This window comes from Zootoca vivipara, chromosome 5 (assembly GCF_963506605.1).
Source record: "Zootoca vivipara chromosome 5, rZooViv1.1, whole genome shotgun sequence".
Taxonomy (NCBI): domain Eukaryota; kingdom Metazoa; phylum Chordata; class Lepidosauria; order Squamata; family Lacertidae; genus Zootoca; species Zootoca vivipara.
The window spans coordinates 95658139-95681305 of record NC_083280.1 but is presented as its reverse complement, the minus strand read 5'-3'; the positions used below and the strand labels follow the sequence as shown (position 1 = coordinate 95681305).

Here is a 23167-nt window from a genome sequence, read left to right as displayed (position 1 = left end):
TCTCTACGACTTTCTAAGCATTCCAATATATTTACTATATTCCTTATGTTATCTTTTGCGTACCTCCCTTTTATGAATCCAGCCTGGTCTTTATGAATTATATCTTCCAAAATTATACTCAATCTCTTGGCCATAATTTTTGCGAAGATCTTGTAATCGCTGTTTAACAGTGAAATCGGTCTATAGTTGTCTGGTTTATCTAAATTGGCTTGGGGTTTGGGTATTAGTATTATTTGGGCTTCCGTCCATGATTGAGGAGTGTTTCCTTTTTTCAGTATTAAATTCATTAATTCCCTAAGAGGTCCTAATACCTCCTCTTGTAATTCTTTATAAAATTCTATTGGGAGCCCATCTGGACCAGGGGCTTTTCCTCTTTTCATATTCTTAATTGCATCTGCAATTTCTAATGTTATTTCTTTATTTAACAAATTTATTTTTTCTATTGGTATTTTTGGTAAGTGATATTTTGTTTAAAAATCATCAATTTGTTGGGGTAATATTTCTTCCCTTTGGTATAAATTTTCATAGAATTTTTGAAAGATTTTTGTAATCTCTTCTGTTTTATAATAATATATTCCCTCCGATTCTATTCTATTTAATATTTTTTTCATTTTTTCTTTTTTTTATTTGCCACATTATCAATTTACTGGGCTTATTGGCCCATTCGAAATTTTTATACTTCCAATATTGTATTTGTCGATCAATCTCATAATCTATTAATTTTTCATACTCTGATTTCAATAATTTAACTTCTTGCTCGACTGCTTTATTATAATTTTTATATAATATTTTCTCCTTTTTCTTTATTTCTTGAAGAATTTTTTCTTTCTTTTGTTCCCTGTCTTTCCTTATTTTAACACTTTGTGATATGAAAAAGCCACGCATCATGGCTTTGCCCGCGTCCCAAGCCACTAAGGGGTCGACCTCACCGTTATGGTTCAATTCAAAATATTCTTTTAATGCTTTTTTGCTCCCTGGGTGATGTTGGTATTATTTAGCATAAAAACATCCATCCTCCAGGTTTTGGGGGTGTTTTCTTTTTTTAATGAGAGAATTACTGGGTTGTGGTCCGAAATAGTCTGTGGTCCTATCTCTACTTTATGAATTCTTAATGATAATTCTTTTGTGATCCATATAATATCTATTCGGCTCGCTGACTGGTGCCGTGCTGAGATATGTGTGTACTCTCTTTTTATAGGGTTCTTATACCTCCATGCGTCCAGTAAATTTAAATTACTTATAATATCCATAAATTTGGGGGGTAATTTTCCATTTAATTTTCCTTTTCCTTTATTCCGTCCATTTTTATCTAACTCTGGATCTACAATACCATTCATATCTCCCATTAGTATCAGTTTTTCCCCTGCGTAATTCATTATCTGATCTCCCAATCTTTTTATAAATTCTTTCTTGCTCCCATTGGGGGCATAAATTCCCACCCAAAACCATTGTTCCCCTTCAATTACTGTTTTTACTATAATAATTCTTCCCTCTTTATCTGTCCAAATTAATTCCGGATTCCATTTACTTTTTATGTAGATCACAATCCCTCTTTTCTTTTTTGCATCAGCTGCAACAAATTCCACTCCCAATTTATCATTTTTTAAAACTCTGACATGTTTTCTATTTATGTGCGTCTCCTGGAGACAGATCACATCCAAGTTTTGTCTTTTTAATATATGTCCCACCCTGTTTCTTTTTTTTTATTGTTTAGGCCATTCACGTTCCAAGAAATTATTCGCATATTCATATTTATTAAATATCAATTTAAATATATATATTAGGGGAAAAAATAAAATAAAATTTTTACAATTATTTTTATTATTATTATTATTCTATACCTCTAGACCAAGCAGAAACAAGGGTATACATTAACTATACATCTGTTGAAGTGAATTACTAAACTTACTATATTTACCTCTTAATTATTGCCTACAACATCAATAATAAAAAGCTTCTAATAATCACAATAAAGCTTATGCTTGTTGGTATTATCAGTCATTCTAATAGTTGTCCATCTTCTTTTTCCTCGTCTTCTTCCTCGCCTTCTGCTTCTCCAGCCGCCTCCAGCTCTTCCCCGCTCAGATCCTCTATATCATCTCCCTTTCTCTGGGTTTGATCTTTAACTGTCTTTAATTTATCTCCCCCCAGTTCTTGTGCATAAGTTCTATAGAATCTGTCCGCTGCCTCTGTGTCGAATCTTCTCCATCTGCCCTTGAAAGAGAATGCTATTCCCTGGGGATATTCCCATTTAAAAGAGATATTTTTTGCTTTTAATGGTTTAGCCAGAAATAAGTATTTTTTTCTTTTGTGAATCAGTCTAGGTGGTATTTCTTTCATAATGTATATTTCCGTTTCTTCCATGATCAGCTTTTTTTTTGCTTTGGTTTTTAGAATTTTGTTTCTTAGCCACATATTCGTAAATGATACAAGACAATCTCCCGGCCAATTATTTGCTTTCGCTTTTTTAGAGTTAACTCTGTAGACCTCCTCTATTCTAGTTTCGACATCAAGTTCTTCTAGGTCTAGCCATTTCGCCAGGGCGCTTACTAGACGTTTTTCTATGTTTTCGTTGGGTAGTTCTGGAATGTTCCTGAATCTCAGGGATTTCTCCTTTAATCTCATTTGCATCATCGCAAGAGCGTCTTGCGATGCTTCTAAGGCGGCGTTTTGTTCTTCCATGTCCTTCTTTAACTTCTCTAATTCCTTCTTCCCCTCTCTTTTTCTTTTGCCATGTTTTTCAACGTTGTCTCCAGCGATTGATTTTTGTCTTTTATCTCTTGGGTCAATTCCATTGCCTTGTTGGACTTTTCTTCTATATTATTTATTTGTTCTTTTATTTCATGTTTTTCTTTTTCGCTGGAATCCATTTTTCCTTCCATATTTTCTACTTTATCTTCCAATTTTTTTATCCTTTCATTCATCTCCTGTTTAATTTCTGAGAGGTCTTGCTTAATTTTCCCTATGTCATTTTTGAAATCTTGCTTGATCTCTCCTATGTCGTTTTTGAGACTTAAAATCAGCTCTTTGAGGTCCAATTCATGCTCTGCTAATGAGGTTCTTCTCTGATTGGAGGTTCCTGTCGCTAGATTCTTTTGCTTGTTCATTTTCTATAGGTTGTTTGGCCACACGATGTCGCTCTCTGTCTTGTACACCTCAGGAGCGTTGTTGTGACTGTTGAAGTCAATCTGTAGCCGCTGAGAGTCACTTTGTTACAGACTGCAATAAGCTTTCCTCCTCTAGATGTCCTGATGTTGTAATTCACGTCACTTCTGGTTTCTTTGTAGCCTTGTCTGCTTAGTCATATTTCAATTTAGAAAGCTGTCGCCATTTTATTTGAGATTTATTTATGAAAAAAAAAGGATGAAGAGGCTTGAATAAGTCTTTAAGAAACCTCCCCCACGTATATAAATAGAATCGCGGGGGTATTAAGTACAGAGAAGAGGGATCAGTTTAAATCCGTCGCTCCCCTCCTCCACACAGAGCTGTTTAAAAACATACAGATACTTTTTGGTTCAGTTCTAGATGAATGTAGCTTTTATTCTTCAAAGCTCGGATCGGCTCCGTTTTGCTTCTTGCGTTAAAAAAAAAATCCCCAGCTTTACGCTCTTTTTGGTCTCCCCCTGACAGCGCTTCTTGCTTCTCTCCCGCTCTCTCTCACACCCCACTTTATATTGTTAATTCTTCCGGTTTTCCTTTCCGTCTCAGTGGGGGTGGGTATTTAAACATTAAATGTTCTCAGTGTTGTCCAAAGTTCTCTCTCGCCCGGGGGGGTTGTTTAGAAGGGTTTGTTAAAAGGAATTTTACCGTGCACGATCGCGTCGGGTTTCGGCTTTGCTGGTCTCCGTGCTCTCTCACCGTCGCAGTGCCCGGTTTCTCCCCCTCCTTCCGATGTTTCTGAAGGTCTCCGGGAGAACCTTTAGGGCACCGCTGACTCCTCAGGCAAGAATCACCTTCTTGTCCCTTCGTGGGGGGTCGCTAGCCCTGCAATCCCCCCGCTTTTGCCAGCTTTAAGTTCGGGGGCTACAGAGCTCCCGTTTTTAGCCTGATCGCGACCCGCGGTCAAAACCATAAAAACACATTTTTTTTTATGACTGACATCCTTCCCATTGATTAAAGTTTCATCCTTCCCCATATTTCAATATTTTTAAAACTCTTACCAGATTTTAATATAATTATATTTAAATAAATTAATACTAATATGTTAACCATATTCCTAGGTATTTAACCATTTTCTCTGTTGTTAGACTTATCTGTAGTTCAGTTTTAACATTTTCTGTCATATTTTTCACCAACATTTTAGACTTACTCTTTTTTAATCTAATACCTGCTACTTCTCCAAATTTTCTGATTCCTTCCAGTGCCTTTGGGATAGATTCCAATGGTTCTTCCACAGATACCATTGTGTGGACTAGGTTTTCTGAAGCAATACGACAGTACTGTTCCACGCCCCGTCCCCCATCTCTGAGGGTTGAGATATCCCAGGGGTTTCAAGGCATTTACCCAGGGTTCATGTTTCGTTTTGGAATGAGGGACTGTGGAGGCTGTGGTGTCTATGATATATGATTTATTTATACATATCTACAACATGTGCCTGCCTGCAATGCAGGGGTTCACAACCCTAACACCCCAAAAGGGTCTTGTTTCTCCTGTACCCGTGACATTGGATTCAAACAGAGATCTGGCATGGATTCAGACAGAGGTCTCTCTCTCTCTCTCTCTTCTCTCTCTCTCTCTCTCTCTCTGCTTGCTGTTTTCCTTCCTAGGGCACATCACTGCTCTCAACTCCGGCTTTATTCCTTCTCACTATTTGCAAGTTGCCCACTCGCTGTCTTGTCTCTCCTTTCTTTGTTCTCTTTGCACTTCACCGGAGGCTGACTTGATGAGCTTTTAACACTTGCTGAGTCCAGGGATTAAAGAGGTCTGGCACCCACAAACTCATTCACACTACTAATATTCTTTTAGATACTTCTAAAGGCAGACATTCCAGATAAGCTTACCTCTTTCTTTCTCTCCCATTTTTCTTTTCAGCACCCTCAAGATATGTCGGCTCCATTCACTTCCACTCACCGTTCCAAGTTTCTTGCAGCAAGGCCAATCTACATTTGTTAGATTACCTGCATGGTACTAGGTAAGCAAACTGTACCTTTTAGATCAAATTTTTTAAATAAAAAAATTACAATTTATTAGAATGCATGTTATCATAGCTGTGTGGGAGCTACTTTTTCACAATACCCTCCCGCGATGTTTAAATCGGGACTGGATTATTTGTTGTCAGAAGTGTTGAGTTGGTTGCTTAACCCCCCCCACACACACACCTGCATCTGGAACCTGGCAGGTGGAAGAGTGGTTTAGGGAGCAAAGGTTTTTGGGTAGAGTTGTAAGGACCAGTTAGTGGAGAAAACAGTTACTGGAGAGAGTGCAGTTGCGCTCAGATCCTGCTTGTGGGCTTCCTGCTTGGCTACTGTGAGAACAGAATGCTAGTCAAGATGGGTTTGGGGACTTATTGAACTTTGTTCTGATAATCCTTACAATACCACCTTTAACCATTTAATTCGAGTCAAAACACTTCATAATCTAAAGATGGAACCCATGAATTGGCTAAATCTGCAGCTCTGGTTGAAATCCACAGGATTGAGTTTCATCCTAGAGTGTGTCAAAATCCCACTGTGTGCTCATAATTCTAAAGGTGTCATTGGCCAACAGTAAATCACACAATGAAGCTGGAGTTAACTCTTTATAAGCAAAAACACGATCTGCACAGAATTGGTGGAGTGTCAGGCCTAAGAAGCACAGCAACTCATACCTGGCAGGCCTTGTCCCACGAGGCAGTTGCTGAGATGGAAGGTCCCTGCCTCTCCACAGCTCCTAAAGTCCCCTCCTCTCCAGGGTTTTTCCAAGTAATTGGAGATTGCACTTGTGTGGAGCCCACCTCTCCTCTTTTCACGCCTCTTCTGGTTCTTGGAGACAAGGGGGGGAGGGCAGATGGTTGCAGCAGGAAGAGGAGGCACCCATTGTCAGAGTTGAAGTCAGGCATAGGTCAGCAATAAATCACATGAGGCCACTGAAGTTAACTCTTTAGTCAAAGAAACAAACCACAGCTCAGCCTAGTGGTCTCAGCAACTCTTCCCAGGAGCTCTTGCCCTAATGAAGCAGTTGTGAGTACTGAAGGTCCCCCCCTTCCTTCCGCTCTCTAGAGCTCCTTCCCTCAGTTCCTTCCCCAGTAGCCTAAGGCTTCTTCACCTTCTTGCCTCTTGTTGTTCCTCCTGTTTCATTTCTCTGTGTGTTCTGGGAGACCAGGGCAGTGGAGAACTGGTCACAGCAGGAGGAAAAGACTACCTGTCTTCTTCTACAGCCTGCCTACACTCAGCCTCTGAGTCTGTACTGCTTTCCTCCACAGCCTCTTTCTGCTCACTAAACCCTGTTACTCCTTCTGCTTCCAACACCTCTTCCTCCCATTCTGCTCCCTCTTCTCCCTTCTGACCACTCATTGTTGTCCCTCTGAACCTTCTTCCCTTGGGGGTTCCCCAGCTGATTCCTCCCACCATTCCTCTGGTAGGAGGAATGGACCGACCCAGTCCATGACAAAAGGCATCAGAGACATAACCACACGCTATTGAATGAAATTGTTCTTCACTCCTGGAGTTTTATATCCTCCGTGCTATATCAGACCTCTAAATTTGTTGGGATCCTTTCTCTTGTTGTGGCTCCAGTATACAAATCTCTGAGAAGGATCAAGAAGCAAGCTTTGTCAAAATATCACTTTTGTTTGGGGGGAGTTTAGTTTTAAGGAAGGCATAAAAGGGTTGCTTAATATTAATTCATTTTTATTTAGTTTGGGTGTTGAATGTCTTCAAGATTCACTGCTTAGTTAATCTAACAATAGCTTGATTTTTTAAAAGAAAAAGAAATACTAAAATAATTATTTTGGTTGTCAAGGCAACTAGGCTTACATACATGATTATGAAAAAGATTTATATAAATGGTACGTTAGGTCGTTATGGTAACTCCAATACTTTGAAAACACCCAGCTGCCACTTGGAGCATTGCTCTCCACGCCACTTCCTGGCCAACCCTAGTGATAGCTTGATTTGCAGATTGGTTTTGAATATGGCTTAACCTGAAATTTTTGAACCTGATACGGTTTTTCAAGAACAAGTACAAACTCTGTCCAGTAGGAACGATCGAGCAAAATGTAGTTGGAAACCTTGCACCATTCAGATGAATGGTGCTTAATTTTGTTGCAGCTGATATCCATTCTATTGTTCTCAGCATGACTTAGTTATTCTGGCAGATTTCCACCTTGTGATGTGCAACATTTCCCCCTCCCCCAAATTGTATACGTTAATCCAAGAGATGGGCCATAACTACAAAACCACCAAGCTAACACCAGCCATGTGTTTTGGCCTGCCACTCCTGTTTTGACATACTGGTCCTTAGGCTCTGGCTGGGCTATCCTATGTAATTGATGGGTGCATCTACGCTGATGCTGTGCAGGCCTGATTTGGCCAGCATGGAATTCAACATTGGATGAATAGGCAGAAGCAAGGCCTTAGTTTTCTCCTCTGTCATCATTAGGGTAGTAAGTTGCAATCCAGAGAAAGTGCTTGCCTCCTGAAGACAAAGAGAACATGGAAGAAATAATGAAATGGAAGAGGAAGGCTCTGCGCAGAAGCTCAAATGGTCTTTGTCTATTTCAAAACCCAGCTGATATTTGGTTCTCCTCAACGGCTTCTCAGCAGTAGGAGTCACTGCAGCTGTGGTTTTTCCTGGCCCACTCCTTCTCCACACTTTTCTTCTGCCTGCTATGAGGCAAAATGAGAGCATTGCTTCCTCCAACAGATAGAGCGGAAATGGACTAAGGGTGGAGTGAGATAAGCGAAGCCACCAGGCAGCATACCCGTGACAAGAGCTTTATTTATTTATTTCAAATAATTTTTATTCATTTTCCAAATACAAAATCACAAAAAGCAAAACAAAAACTCAAAACAAAACAAAAAAACCAAACATAAAAAAACATAAAAAAGAAAAAGAAAAACATCTCAAATCTTGTATTATTTACTTAACATTGTTGACTTCCTCAATTCCCCCCTCACTGGGTCCGTTTTAAAATTCCAATTAAGCAGTTTTCATCTTATGTCTTAAATTATTCTCACATTTTATCATTAACACTCAAATATTCTATTCTAAAAACATCATGTATTATCCACCAATAATTAATCAATTTATCCAAATCAAAAATTATTTTCCCTTCCTTCTATCTTCTATTTCTCCCCTTATCTTAAAAATTTTTACCAAGAACTTTCCATAAATTTAAATATTAATTCTTCTATCATACTAACATTTAAACACATTATAACAAATTTAGCCCCCCTTCCCCTGAACTCAGGGTCTCCCAGATTCTTCAGCGAGTTCCATAAGTCATTCCAGTTTCGGACCATCTAAATCAATCAAGAAAGTTACATCCATTACTACCCCTCACCCCACTCCCACTCCCACCCTGTCCTAGCCTACCCCCCATTCTTCCTCAATCATCCCCTGATGCCTCCCCAATTCTTTAAATACTGTAGTACAAAACCGTCCAGCAGTAATTCCATTTTCCAGCCCTTTCTCAGTTTTTATTCCCTTTGGGTTCTGGCCCCAGTATGGATCCTGCCCTCCCGCTCTCACTGGGAGGACATTACTCCATGCTGATTCTTCTTTGGGGACTCCTTGGATCAAACAGATGTTCTGTTCCCGCCCCTCTCACTGGGGGAACAATGTTCCATGTATCTTCCTCCTTTTTAAAAAAATTCAATTACACTGTCCAAGACTGATTATTGTTCCTCTTGCTTGACTTTGTTCTCTGTTAGAGTTAATCCTTTTTCTCTGTCCAGACAATTCTAGTTCCTTTCACGCCATTCACACAACTGTATATTAAGTCCAGGCCATCAGGTGATGTTGTGGCTACAGGCATCCTGTTCATCTCAGATTTCATGGGAACAGAGCAGAGCAGGAAGTGGAACAGATTGTATTTCCAAAAAACCAAAAACCGAATTTATATCCAAACTGGTTATAGTCTCATTTTTAATTCTTCTTCATGTCCTAAAATTAGTGTGTCAATTTATGAAAAGAGCAATTGTCAAACTTGTTATACACAGCCTTATACTCTCTTCACAATTGACAGTTCTCAGTCTCAAAGAGATAAACAAATTCCTTTCTATTGTGATGTCATAATGGCGGCTCGCTGCTTCCTCCCAGGACCCAACTTCAGCTTCCAGGGGGATTTTCCCCAGTCCAAATTAGATTTTTTTTTTGCAGGGATTTTAATAAATTTAATCCTTCTCCCCTTTACCGTGCCTCCGGGGGAAGGTGTTAAGTCCAATCCTTGGTAATAGGTTCCTTTCAATTTTCCGGCTATAGGCAAATTAACTGCATTATGGTCCTCTCAATGGGGGAGATCGACTTCCTGTTTAAATCTCCTCCTGTGGCCATTTCATTCCAATTAAGAGAAATATTTCTTAAATTTCTCCTTTTACTCACAGTATCCAATGTCTTCAAATTTTTCCAATTTTAAAGAAGAACCGATCGCTGTTGCCTGGCAGGATCTCAGCTTTGTGCCTCCGAGATAGCTATGCTCTGTTGCACCGTGATAGCTCAAAAAACCCTGCTCTCCCGCCGCCCGAAAATAGGCTAGCCGAGGGAAGGGGGAGCCACGTCTGCCGGAGCCACGTTCCCGAAATGCTCAATCCAGGGTTTCTTCTGGGGAGCCACTGCGCTGGAGCAGTCCCCCCTTGCCTTGGGAGTACCACGTTCTCCTCAGCTGGGCGGCGCCCATAGACAGTACATGGGGATGGCTCAGACAGCAAAAGAGAGCTGAAATAGCTTAGCCTCATTTGTTCTGGGATATTTTTTTATTCCTCCTAGACACCCAGAGAAAGAGAAATGTCAGATCAGGACCTGACATGTGACGACACATACAACACATACACACACACACACCCCAAGCAAACTTTCCTCAAGAGGATAGGGACCTTTAGTGAAATTTTCTATGAAACGGGGTTAGGTTTCAGGTTTTGCAGTGTTAACTCTGCTGCATATGGTATTACAGGGCTTGGGGTTTTTCTAACAAACACAAAATGCAGGCTGTAATCAACATGGTGGTTTTAGAGATGTTCCATGAGCTTTGAGGGCACTGTGTCCATATACAAGGTTTGGCACAGGCTCTTAAGATTTTGATAGAACTGTGCATGGTTTTCCCACCTGTTGCCATAGCATTCCTGGGGGCTGCCAGGAGAGATGGAATGCTGCAGAATTATTGTCTAAAGGAAACAGATACTTTATAAACACACAGGGGCACGTAGTATGTTTAAAGAGGGCCATTCAGCAGCTGGAGTTCTTCAAGGAGTGTCTCCTAGAATATTTGTAGTGTGCAGACCACTACACAGTCAAACAGCATGTAATGGATCCTCTTCATAGCTGCCAAGTTTTCGCTTTTCTCGCGAGGAAGCCTATTCAGCATAAGGGAATTTCCCTTAAAAAAAGGGAGAACTTGGCAGCTATGATCCTCTTTCTTGGTTAAACAATTACTTCACTGCCATGGGTTTTGCCCCTGTAATTTTTCCTCACCTAGCTAAAAATCATTTGCAGTGGTACCTCTAGTTACAAACCTAATTTGTTCCGGAGGTCAGTTCTTAACCTGAAACTGTTCTTAACTAGAGGCGCGCTTTTGCTAACGGGGCCCCTTGCTGCCGCTACACCACCGACACATGATTTCCGTTCTCATCTTGGGGCAAAATTCTCAACTCGAGGTAACCTTTCCAGGTTAGTGGAGTTTGTAATCTGAAGTGTTTGTAACCTGAGGCGTTTGTAACTCAAGGTCCCACTGTATACCCCACATACCTTCACACATTGTGTTTTTTTAAAGTTGTTTGACAGTTTTGCTGTCAAGCACATGGCAAGGTCCCATCACAAGTTATGCAGGCCTGCTCTGACATAATTTGCAAACTGAATGCTTCCTGTGTGTCACAAATGTAATTAAACATATATTTTCTATATTTCCTGTTTTCTGTCTTTTAATTCAATGCCACCCTCATCCTAACCGCTTTTGACATATAGGAGGATAGATAACTTCCCACTCTACCCAAACACTTTTTAAAACACTGTCCTCGTATTTCCCCTTAAGGGAATAATTCAAAACAGCTGAATCTTTAACCCTGAAATTTGACAAACACACAAAGTTAAATTGGTAGCATGTGTTTGCCTGTTTTTTTCAAAGGGTTGAGAACTTGACTCTTTTGGCTCCCTCTGTTCTGTACATTTCTTAACATTGGAACTGATAGTGATACAATTCTGGGACAATGTAATTTTTATGTTAATTTGTAATGGTTTCCTTAGTTTATATGTTTTCACGTTCTACTGTTATATGCAACATTATTAGCCGTTAGACTATAGTTTAGACAAAATTTTAGATTTCAGAAAGATATGTTTATATTGGGAGTTGTTGGCAACCATCTGTCTTGAGAGACAATGGCGTGCACCACCAGGGATGAAGTCAAACCTCTGAGTTAGCAGCACCAAAGGGACCTACCTCCCTGGGGTGCAAGCCTGGGCAGTGTGTATGGAGGTCCTGGGCTGCCCAGATGACAAGACCTCCTTCTCGGCCTCGGTGATATGGTCCAAAGAAAAGCAGAGCAATGTGTTTGGCACCAGCTTCGTTGCAGGAGTTGCTGGAGGGAGGCATGCAAAGTGCCATCCAACTGTTTTAGGGACGGATTCCACTCCAGATTTGTTTGCTCACTAGCTTTTTCTTCTCCTGAAGACATCCCACAAGGCTGCAGAGGTTTGGGATCAGAGTTTTCCTTCCCTTGTGGGACCACAGCTATTGATACAGCACTTGATTTTGAATGGAGAATACCACTGGATATACCCTGATATCTTTACTTAAAAGGAACTTAAATAGCAGGTGATGAGAGAGGGACCTTAAAGAACTCCAGCCAGTCAAGAGTTGACCAAAATGGGATGGATGGTTTAAGGCAGCTGAAGAATTTTTAAAAATGTGTAATGGTTTTTAAAGTAGCCTTCAAGGAGCAATAGAAATTTTTACCATTGACCATGGCATTGTCCTGGACCAGCTCTGTGGAATGGGCACTATTTTATCCCCAGTGCTATTTAATATCTACATGAAGCTCTGTTATTCGGAGTTTTGTGGTCAGACAGCATCAGTATGTTGATGATGCACAGTTCTATAACATCTGAATCAGTAGCGGTCATGTAGGACCTGCATCAGGGCCTGGACACACTGGTGGGAGGGATGAAGGAAAACAAATGGAATCCTGGCAAAATGGAGGCACTGTGGGTGACTGGTTCCATGTCAGGGAAATTGTCCGATTGCCTGCCCTGGATGGAGTTTCATTCATCCTGAAGGAGCAGGTATGCAGCCTGGGTGTTTCTGGAGCCAGCTGTGTCACTGGAGGCCAAAGTAGCTTCAGTGGCTGGAAGCACCTTTAGTAGCCGTACCTGGAATGGCAGCTCTGACCGTTCCTGAATCAGGAGAATTTGGAGACTGTGGTTCAGGCAGTGGTGACTTCAAGGTTGGATTTCAGCATTGCTCTTTGTGTGGAGCATTCCTTGCACTTGATCCAGAAACTGCAGCTAGTGCAAAATACTGCAGTGTGGTTGCTGACAGGAGTGAGACCCTGTCAGCATATCTCACCTCTGCTCAGAGATTGGCACTAGCTGCTGATTTGTTATCAGGCAAAGTTGTGTACAGAAAGCCCTTAACAGCTTGTGAACAGTGTACAGTACTTGCAGGCTCACCTTATTCCATACAGTGGTACCTCGGTTTAAGCACAATTGGTTCCGGAAGTCTGTACTTAACCTGAAACATACTTAACCTGAAGCGAACTTTTCCACTGAAAGTAAGGGAAAGTGGATTACAGCCGTACCTCGGGTTGCAAACAACTTGGGTTACGAACTGCGCAAACCCGGAAGTATTTTTGCCCCGCGCACGTGCAGTGAGTGGGGGAGCTGCACGGCCCATGTGGAGGCGAGGCCGGGGCGCGCTGCGGAAAGAGCTTGGCTGCTCATTTCGGTGCGCTGTTCCCGCCACGGCACCTCACAACAGCAGGCTTGCTAAGCGCTGTTCCAACGGCACGTAGCAAGCCGGGGGGGGGGGCACCGGAGGGATTTTGCACCACGGTGCTGGATACCCTTAAGACGACCCTGAATAGAACTAAGGGATTCTTGAGTGTATATGAAACACTTCCTGCTGTATCAGACCCAGAGAGGAATCAGGTCAACCATGTTCATGGGAAACAAAACTCATGAAACAAGTCCTATTTTGGGTATGGAAAGAAGAGCCATTACCAGTTCCCGCAAGTGTGGATCATCTCCTTGGCTAGTATTTGCCCATTATGCCCCAAGGAATTTACAGTTGATTTCCTAACAGCTTCGAGGTTAGAAAATTTGGAACACAACACCAGAGACATCCCTACTGCGACACACATTCAGTTTCTTCTTCTCATTATTAAATAGATAGCTAATATTTTTTATCAGTATATAAATCCCGTCCAACAATGTATGCAAGAAGTTAATTTTAGTCTGAGAACTTGGTTGCTTGAAGCTTGTTCTTATAAATACTGTAATTGACAGTGACAAGTGCTTTAATACAAGAGAATTTGAATGAGGTTGGGGTTTGTTTGTTCTTAAGCATAGCATTTCCCCACCCCAGTCTGGAGAGTGAATTGAGGACTACCCTGATGTTAAGAATCTTGTTAATTTTATGGCCCATTTTCACATGGAGATCAGCTTTTATTTTCCGCATCTGCCTTTATTCTCTGCTCCCTCATCAATAAGGTTTACTGAGCAAAAACAGTGGGAGTATTATGGGAAGAAATCTAATCAATGCAGCGCTGAGGGACAGTCCTTCAAAATTCCCCCTCATGGCCGAGTGCCAGATTGGAGGTCATGGTGAGGTTATCCTGTCTGACTTTCACACAAAAAAACCCCATCCAACTTCTCTCTGTGTGTGTAAGAAAGAGTGCTGGCAGTCTGTGTGTAATAGAAACCTTGTTAAAATAAGTTCCTAATATACATGCACCTGTTACACCACCCTCCCTAGCACAAAAGCTGTGTTTCCTATTTTAAACGCTTTGCGTGTCCGTCTGCATTCCCGCCCGTCTGCAGTTGGTCAAATGCCTCGCCTCCAGCGAATGTCCAAGGGGGGTAAAGAAAGTTGCCACAAGCAGATGTCCGCAAACCTTGCCAAGCACTAATTTTCATGTCAGCCAGTTTGAAAGCTTCACTGACTAATCCACATTTTGTGATGCAGAAGAGACATCACATAAATGTGTGGCCTTATTAAGTATGTATTTCTTTCAGAGATCTGCCCCTTTATCAGGTGGCCATGCGGGAAAGTGCATTGACAGAAAGTGATGTGGCAGATTTAGTGGGGTTGGGGTTGGGGGTACTGTTAATAGAATAACTTAGGCAAAAATATCTTTTTCCTCATTCTTCTCAAGTTTGAAACATTTGTCAGATCCTATACTTCCTCAGGCTGTTACCTTGTGTGACTAATGTAAGTTGCTCAGTGGTGAAATTTATAACCCTCTGTGAATAGATTAATCTCTCGTTCAAACAGCAATAATTCAACTTGCTAACAGAAACGGGCCCTAGTTCAGTAAATGTACTCTGAGTACTGCCATCCTTTTGCCAAAAACCATCTACAGGTCTGCCACAGCATGCCCCACCAAGGCAAATGCAGCCCACCAGCCATAAGTTGCGGTCTGCCAAGTGCTTGACTGTTTTCTCAGTCCAAGGCAGGCTGTGTTGTGCCAGGTGGGTCACAGGTTGTGTAGACCTGAAAACACAGCACAACTCCTCCAGCAAGGGAGCCCAGGCGCCAAAATGAAATTGGCCATTAAAAAGCCTTCCACATAGCTCTAGAAAAGAAGAATCAACTGCAAGAAGGAATAATAGAGCAATATCGGGATGAAACCACACGCATGAATGAGAAATTGTGCGAACTGGAAAGAGAAAATGAAGAATTGAGAATTAAACAAGCAGACATCGAAGACCGAAACAGACGCTGCAATATCCGCTTCCGCAACTTCCCAGAAAAAGCAGAGGAGAAAAGCCCAGCAGACCTAATTGTGAGCTGGTTGAAAGATACAATCCCAAATCTGACACTCGAGGTTTCCGATCTGGAAAGGGCACACAGAGCTCTAAAACCTTTGCCAAAACCTGGTGCCCACCCAAGAGACATCATAGTGTGCTTTTCACGCTACAGAAAAAAGGAGGAGATATGGAACAGCCTCAAGAACTCAACCAATCTCCATTACAAAGACAATTCCATATTGGTCCTACAGGATCTATCCCAGGACACCCTAAATCGGAGAAAAAACCTACGTCCATACACTCAGCTTCTTCAGCAAAAAGGGATTCGATACCGTTGGGGCTTTCCCTTCCGTCTCATCGTGACAACCGATACAACGCAATACATGGCTACCAACGAAAGGGAAGCCCAACAACTATTGAGGAACCTTGGACTCGACCCTCCATCGAACCAGCAACAGAAAGACCCACCAAGTGACAGCCGAGATCAAGAAAGTGGAATAACAGTAAATGAATGGATGGAAGTAAAGAGGGGAAAGAGACAACAGAAGCAATACATCAAGACTCGTCGATTCAATCATCTACCATCGCGCACAAAATCATTCTACCGAACATTCTCCACAGGACGCCAAACCACGATCAACCGAACCAAAACATCACTGATGAACAACCCTACAACAACAACAACAACCACAGCTGAATGAGGCAACTGGAAAGCATCTCAAACTGCAGGACTGGTGATCCCCCTACCCCCTCCCCCCTCCCCATAGGCCTTGAACATAACTATCATCATCAATATCCCCCCCCAACACCACACCTCCATAGAATCTACCCCATCCCAACCCCACCCCGACACCAGTCCAGATAACCTCAATCACATTCCCCATCAACCACAGCCCATATCTCCAGTATCCCTTTCATACCAAACAAGAGAAAAACAGCTCCCCCAACATCCATAACACAACTCACTATCAGGCTAAAACATGATACCTATTCAACAACATGGTGGCACCAGAGCGCGCCAACACATACACACACTCTAACACATCAGTGATGTTGCTATTAACATTGGCAACATTGCTCACGAACCTTATACCTGACACTAACATTACAAAACCACTCTACACCGTCTCGCTGATCACCCCCTGTCACAAACGACAAGGGGGAAGGCCTGTCCTTGAGTACAGCCCTTCACATCAGCCGAGATCAAGGACCAACCGGCTATTTGCCAAAAGGTCCAAAATACCCCAAACGTACACCTATATAACTACATATAGGAAACCCTCTATAATTTACCTCCCACTCTTTAACCCGATTCTAATTTTAATCCCATTGAACCCCCACCCGCCACATCATAAGTCAGCGCAACTCCAATGGTTCAATACACAACACGAAGTGAGGGACATAGGACAACCCAGACGGGTTGGCAAGGAACCATCCTACAGAATGAATAAACAAGATGGCTAGCTTAAAAGCAATCACACTAAATGTGAGGGGGCTGGGAAATCCCATCAAGAGAAAACGTATCACCTCATACATAAATACCATGAAACCACACATCACCTTCCTACAAGAAATACACAACCCACCCAAAGGGAACAAACTCCTGAATGACCCTCGTTTTAGTCAACAATGGGTAGCACAAGGCTCAGGAAAGGCTCGCGGAGTAGCTGTAATAATTAGTAGAGACTTAAATTTCAAATCCATAACAGTCCTAAAGGACAAAAAAGGTAGATTCATTTTCATTAAAGGAATACTAGATGGCAAAATTAAACTGACAATTGGCTCATTATATGGCCCTAACTCGAGACAACTTGAATTCTTTCAAAAAACACTAAACAAGTTCCTTTCTTTCTCTGAGGGGGAAGCAATTCTAGGAGGCGACCTTAACTTAAATATTAAGGGCATAACTCTGGAAAACACACATCCTGTAAACTTACAGGCAACCCTCCTCAACCCCCCCTCCCAAACAACTAAGGCTTCTTACAAGTTACTAAAAATGTTAAAAAACAGGGGTCTCTATGACATCTGGGGCGAACACAACCCAGGAGACACCACCCACACATTCCAGTCCGGACGTCATGGTACAACGTCCAGACTGGACAGCATCCTGCTCACACAGGGTCTGATCCCCTTGGTAGAATCAACAAACATAGGCAGCATCAAAATCACAGATCATGCCCCAGTAGAAGTCACTGTTAAAATAGGTGAAGAAACGCAAACCACTCCATCATGGTCTTTCAGTCCCATTCTAACCACAAACACCCAAATTAGAGCAAGTATCACAAAAACTCTCCAAAACTATTTTAAGGAGAATGATGTAGACAATATAAATACCCCCCTCTTATGGGACGCTATGAAAGCGGTGACCAGAGGAGTTTGCATAAAAGAGAAAGCACTCCTTAAAAAACAAACCTCTTCAAAAATTAACAAAATAGAACAAGAAATTATTGCCCTCTCATCACGTTACAAACAAACAGGTTCCAAAAAACTACTTAAACTTCTAGAACAAAAGAGAAGAGAATTAGACTCCTTAGAAATCAACAAAACAATGATCAATATTTTATATTCTAAACAGCGCTTCTATGAGTACGGAAGGAAAAACTCCAGACTATTAGCAAATAGATGCAGGAAAAAAGCACTTAAAACAAGAATACACTGCATCACCAAAAAAGATGGCAACGTAACATTTTCCCCGAAAGAAATAACTTCTGAATTTGCAGAATTCTACTCCAACCTGTACACCTCCCACAACCCATCTGAGGAAGGAATTAGAAAATTCCTGGCAGGACTGACCATGCCCACTTTAACCGATGAAGAACAGGAACGCATGGACAGCCCTATCACCCCCGAGGAAATAGACACAGTTCTTAAAAACTTGAAATCACACAAAGCACCGGGCCCAGATGGCTTCACAGCAGAATTCTATAAAAAATTTAAGGAACCCCTGCTGCCCTATATGTTACGCCTATTTAATGATATCATGAAAGGGGGGCTTATCCCCAAAACATGGAATCACTCCAAAATAGTCTCCATCCCAAAGCCATTGAAGGACAACCTCAAAGTAGAATCTTACCGCCCAATCTCATTAATAAATCAGGATTACAAGATATTTACATCAATCTTGGCCAATCGCTTAAAAATCTTCCTAGGTAATTTAATAGTCCCAGACCAAACCGGTTTCGTCCCTGGTCGCAACATTACAGACCCTATCAGGAAATTACTGAACTTAATTGAACACAGCAAAACAACCAAACTTCCACTGACAATTATGTCCCTAGATATCCTCAAAGCTTTTGATTGCTTAGAGTGGAAATACTTATTAGCGGTACTAACTAAAATGAAATTTGGCCCCAACTTCCTTCAAATTCTCAAACAAATATATTCTCAAGCCTCAGCAAATTGCAGAATTAATAATATGAACTCAAACACCATAGCAATCCAAAGAGGCACAAAACAAGGATGTCCGCTGTCTCCATTCTTATTTATCCTGGCTTTGGAGCCCCTAGCGATCCGAATCCGAGCAGCCACAGACATCAAAGGAGTGGAAATAAAAGGCAGAAATTATAAGTTAGGGCTCTTTGCAGATGACCTAATGGTCACAACATCAGACCCCTTAAATACAGCAACCTCCCTAATCAGAGAACTCAACGCATTTGCAATGGTGTCGGGCTTACAGGTAAACTTTGGTAAATCAGAAGCCATGTGCTTCAACACCCCTCCTCACATCCAAAAAGAACTTACCAATATCACCAAAATAAAACTCTGTCACACCAAATTCAGATACCTAGGAGTACAAATAACCAAGAACCTCAACAAATTATACCTCCACAATTACAAACCCCTGTGGCGACAAATAAACAAAGACCTAAAAAGATGGGACAGTATGAGTTTCACTCTTTCAGACAAAATAGCCATGGTCAAAATGGTCATCCTCCCAAAACTAACCTACCTATTCCAAACCCTTCCAATTTGGATCCCCCCAACCCAACTTCATAAATGGCAGGGAAAATTACATTCTTTTATTTTCTCACATAAAAAACCAAGGATTAGCATCAGATACCTTCACCTCCCCACCTCAGCAGGAGGATGGGGAATCCCCAACATAGAAACATACTACAACGCCAACCAAATACGCCATATAATCCCATATATACTTGAAGACGAGACTAAACAATGGGTACATCTGGAAAGGGACTCAATTGAAAATATCTGCACCACAGCATATCCATTTCTCCCAAACAAATTAAGGAAGATTCCCACAACACTCAACAGATACACACAAACCATGTTCAAAGCATGGAAAGCAGAAACTAGTAAATTATCTCCAACCCCATCCCCATTAACTCCCCTGGCTTACCATCCATTGTTCCATCATGCAGCACAAAACCTCCAGATGAAGACCTGGCAAACCAAAGGTTTACATCGCTTAATAGACTTTTATAAAGACAACAAACCTTTGACACCACAAGAAATACAGGACAAACTAGAAGACATCCCAATGCCCTGGTTAGCACAACATCAACTACATGCCTTTCTGAACAACCCAACTGTAAAACCAGCAGCAACTAGACCCCTGACAGCTTTCGAAAGCCTCCTCCAATTGCCAAAAGGACACGGAAAAGGGATGGTATCTGCAATTTACAAGATACTAATTCAGACTCCCATAGATCCTCTGGACAAGATAAAACGACAATGGGAGGATGACATAGGGTATGAAATCAACCCTACCCAATGGACTAAAATGTGGTCGAAACCCCCTTTCAAATCTATATCAATGAAAAGAAAAGAACTCTCGTTGAAACTAATTCACAGATGGTACCTGACTCCACGAAAATTATCACTAATACGATCAGGAATCTCATCAAAATGTTGGAGAGGATGCACTTCCACAGGCACGTACCTCCACATGTGGTGGGAGTGCCCTAAAATTCAATCATTCTGGAAGACATCCATGCAAGAAATTTGTAACATAACTAAGCAAGTGCTAGAAATTACCCCAGAATTGGTTTTACTAAATATCTTTCAGGATAACAACGCTCACGCAAATCATAAAGAACTTATAATCCATCTGTTGTCAGCAACCAGAAATATCGTAGCCAGGCACTGGAGGGACTTATCGGGAGTGGGCTTGGACCAATGGTACCAAGTTGTATGGGAAACAGCCTTGCTAGAAAAACTAACCAGTAAGCTGAAACTGACACGGGGACAAACAGAAGAAGACACCTTCACCCCAGTATGGTTCCCCTTCATCACTTATACAACCCAACAGGACAATGACAAAAAATTACCGTCAGCATACAAATCAATATGGCTAACTTGATCAAAACACCCTCCCTCCCCACTCACGCAAGAAATTAAGGATCATCACAGCCAACCATAAATGAACAACCACATTCTAAGACAAATCCTGACCTCTCTCACCAACAAAGAAGCACGAACTAACAACAGAGAACCTGCACAAATGACGCTGACGCTGAACCCCTACACATATCAAGAAAAACAGAAACATCGGCAATCCACCACACCCAACTCCCCATCCCACCTACCTCTTTCCCCCCTTTCCCCCCCTTCCTCATAATGTCTCAACAAGTAAAAAATTGATGTGTAAAAATGATGCATGAAAAGAAAGAGACATTGCACTACCTTTGTAACCTAAGAAATTCTTTAATAAAAATAATTTACAAAAAAAAAAAAAAAAAAAAAGCCTTCCACATTTCAGAGAAAGGGGCTTTAAGCTGATGTCAAATGAGATTTAATCTTTAAAAAGTATAAAAAGCCCAAGGAGTTTTGATTAAAAAGTCTTTCCTGGGGCAATGAATTTTAATAGAGAAATTTTTAGATGGTGATCTTTCCATATCTCAGTCAGCACCAGTTTGGAGCTCCTGTCCCATATGTCCCTCTCACCTCGGAGCTGCTGCCCCTCCTCATTTTTGTTTCCCTGGTTCTTTTAAACTTTCCCTTTTGAAATAACAATACTTGCTGGAGGTGCAAGGAAGAGACCGGGACATTTATACACATTTGGTGGTGGTGTAAAAAACTTTTGGGATGAGGTATACAAGGAGTTTAAAAAGATAGTAAAAATATCATTCAAGAAAGAACCAGAGATTTTTCTTTTGAGCATGTTAAACGAGGAAATCAAAGCCAAAGACAGGTGTATGGTAATGTACAGTACTATAGCCGCCAGAGTTCTAATCGCACAAAATTGGAAAAGTGATAAAATTCCGAATATAAAAGATTGGCAGATAAAATTAGTGGGATATAAGAATTTGGCTATCCAAAATGGGATTTCAAAAGGACTGGGTAGGGAAAAAGCGGGTAAAAATTGGGAATCCTTTGAATCATATATGAAAAATAGGGTAGGATAAGTGAATCTTGTGGCAGAGATATGAAGGGCAAGGAAACTAGAGGAAAGGAAAAAAAATGAATTAATGTATGCATCAGAAGTATGCACCCAGTAGTGATGTATGGAAGTGAGAGCTGGACCATAAAGAAGGCTGATCGCCGAAGAATTGATGCTTTTGAATTATGGTGCTGGAGGAGACTCTTGAGAGTCCCATGGACTGCTAGAAGATCAAACCTATCCATTCTTAAGGAAATCAGCCCTGAGTGCTCACTGGAAGGACAGATCGTGAAGCTGAGGCTCCAATACTTTGGCCAACTCATGAGAAGAGAAGAATCCTTGGAAAAGACCCTGATGTTGGGAAAGATTGAGGGCACTAGGAGAAGGGGACGACAGAGGACAAGATGGTTGGACAGTGTTCTCGAAGCTACGAACATGAGTTTGACCAAACTGTGGGAGGCAGTGGAAGACAGGAGTGCCTGGCGTGCTATGGTCCATGGGGTCACGAAGAGTCGGACACGACTAAACGACTAAACAACAACAACATGCATCAGAAGAAAGAACTATAATCAACATATAGGAATGACTGGAAGTCAACAGGGGTGGGGGGGGTAAGGGGGAGGGTAATCAAGCTTTTCTTTTCTATTTGAATGAAGATTTGATTTGTTTATTTGTCTTCATTATGAGTTTTTTCCTTTGTCTGACGATTAGGATTTTTCATGATAGTTTTGTTATAATTATTATTTGGATATACTACTGATATTGTTTTGTTTACGTTATTGTCCTTGGTTATCAGTTTTATTTTCTTCTTTTCATTTTTTCTCTTTTTTCAGTGTTATATTATTTATATTTTAAATGTTGTGAATGTGCATTATTTCTTTTAGTATGTTTGTGAGTGTATTGTCTAAACAATTCTAAATAAAGTTTGTTTTTTTTAGAAAAGAAAGAAAGAATAAGAAAAAAACTTTCCCTTTTAAAATATGTGCACAGGAAGGGCTCCAACCTTGGGAAGAGGAGACAGCTTTCATCTTCTCTAAACTGGACTTCCATGGTGCTTACCAGAAGGAAGAGGGATGCCTGCTATGCTGAGCACTTGTGTGGACTCATTACTATCCACTCCAGCATTTGAACCCTGCTGGTCATATCTCTGGTAAGTTGCCTTTTCCTTTTCAGTGGAGGTTGGTCTTTAAGATGCCTTCCAACATCCTCAGCCTGTACTCAGCCAGCCCCCACCTGCCTGCTTACTTTCACCCAGCCCAAGAGGTAGTGGCACTGGCGGGCAGCTTCCTCCTCAGCGTTGCCATTGTAGAACTTTGCACCGGGGACAAAACTAGAATATTTGTTGTTGTTGTTGTTTATTAAATTTGTATCATTTAAAATTTACAGGGCGGTTCACAACATAAAAATACAAAATACATAATAAAACAAAAACAAGCCAATAACCCCCCCCCCAAAAAAACACATTTAAAAAGCCATAGAACGTTAATCAGCCTGATTGAAGAGATACATTTTCACCTGGCACCTTAAGATATGTAATGAAGGTGCCAGGTGAGCTTCCCTGGGGAGAGCATACCATAAACGGCGAGCCACTGCAGAAAAGGCCAATTAGTTGGCTCTGGTTCCACCTCTTGTTGGCTTTCTGCCTTTCGCTCAATCCCAGCAGGTTCAGCTGCTCTCCTTTTGTTTCACCCTTGTACATGGACGCTTCCAGACAGGGCCCTTTATACAGTG

The 23167-nt window shown here is 41.4% G+C and overlaps 1 long non-coding RNA gene across 2 annotated transcripts in view; it reads left to right on the top strand.

Annotated features, from left to right (window-relative positions):
• Positions 1-23167, top strand: part of LOC118096168 (uncharacterized) — a 95468-nt gene that overhangs the window by 55544 nt on the left and 16757 nt on the right. For both annotated transcript variants that reach the window (XR_009557657.1, XR_009557658.1), the window contains exons 2-3: positions 5032-5131; positions 22427-22586. This is a non-coding gene — a long non-coding RNA (uncharacterized LOC118096168). The remainder of the gene's footprint in view (positions 1-5031; positions 5132-22426; positions 22587-23167) is intronic.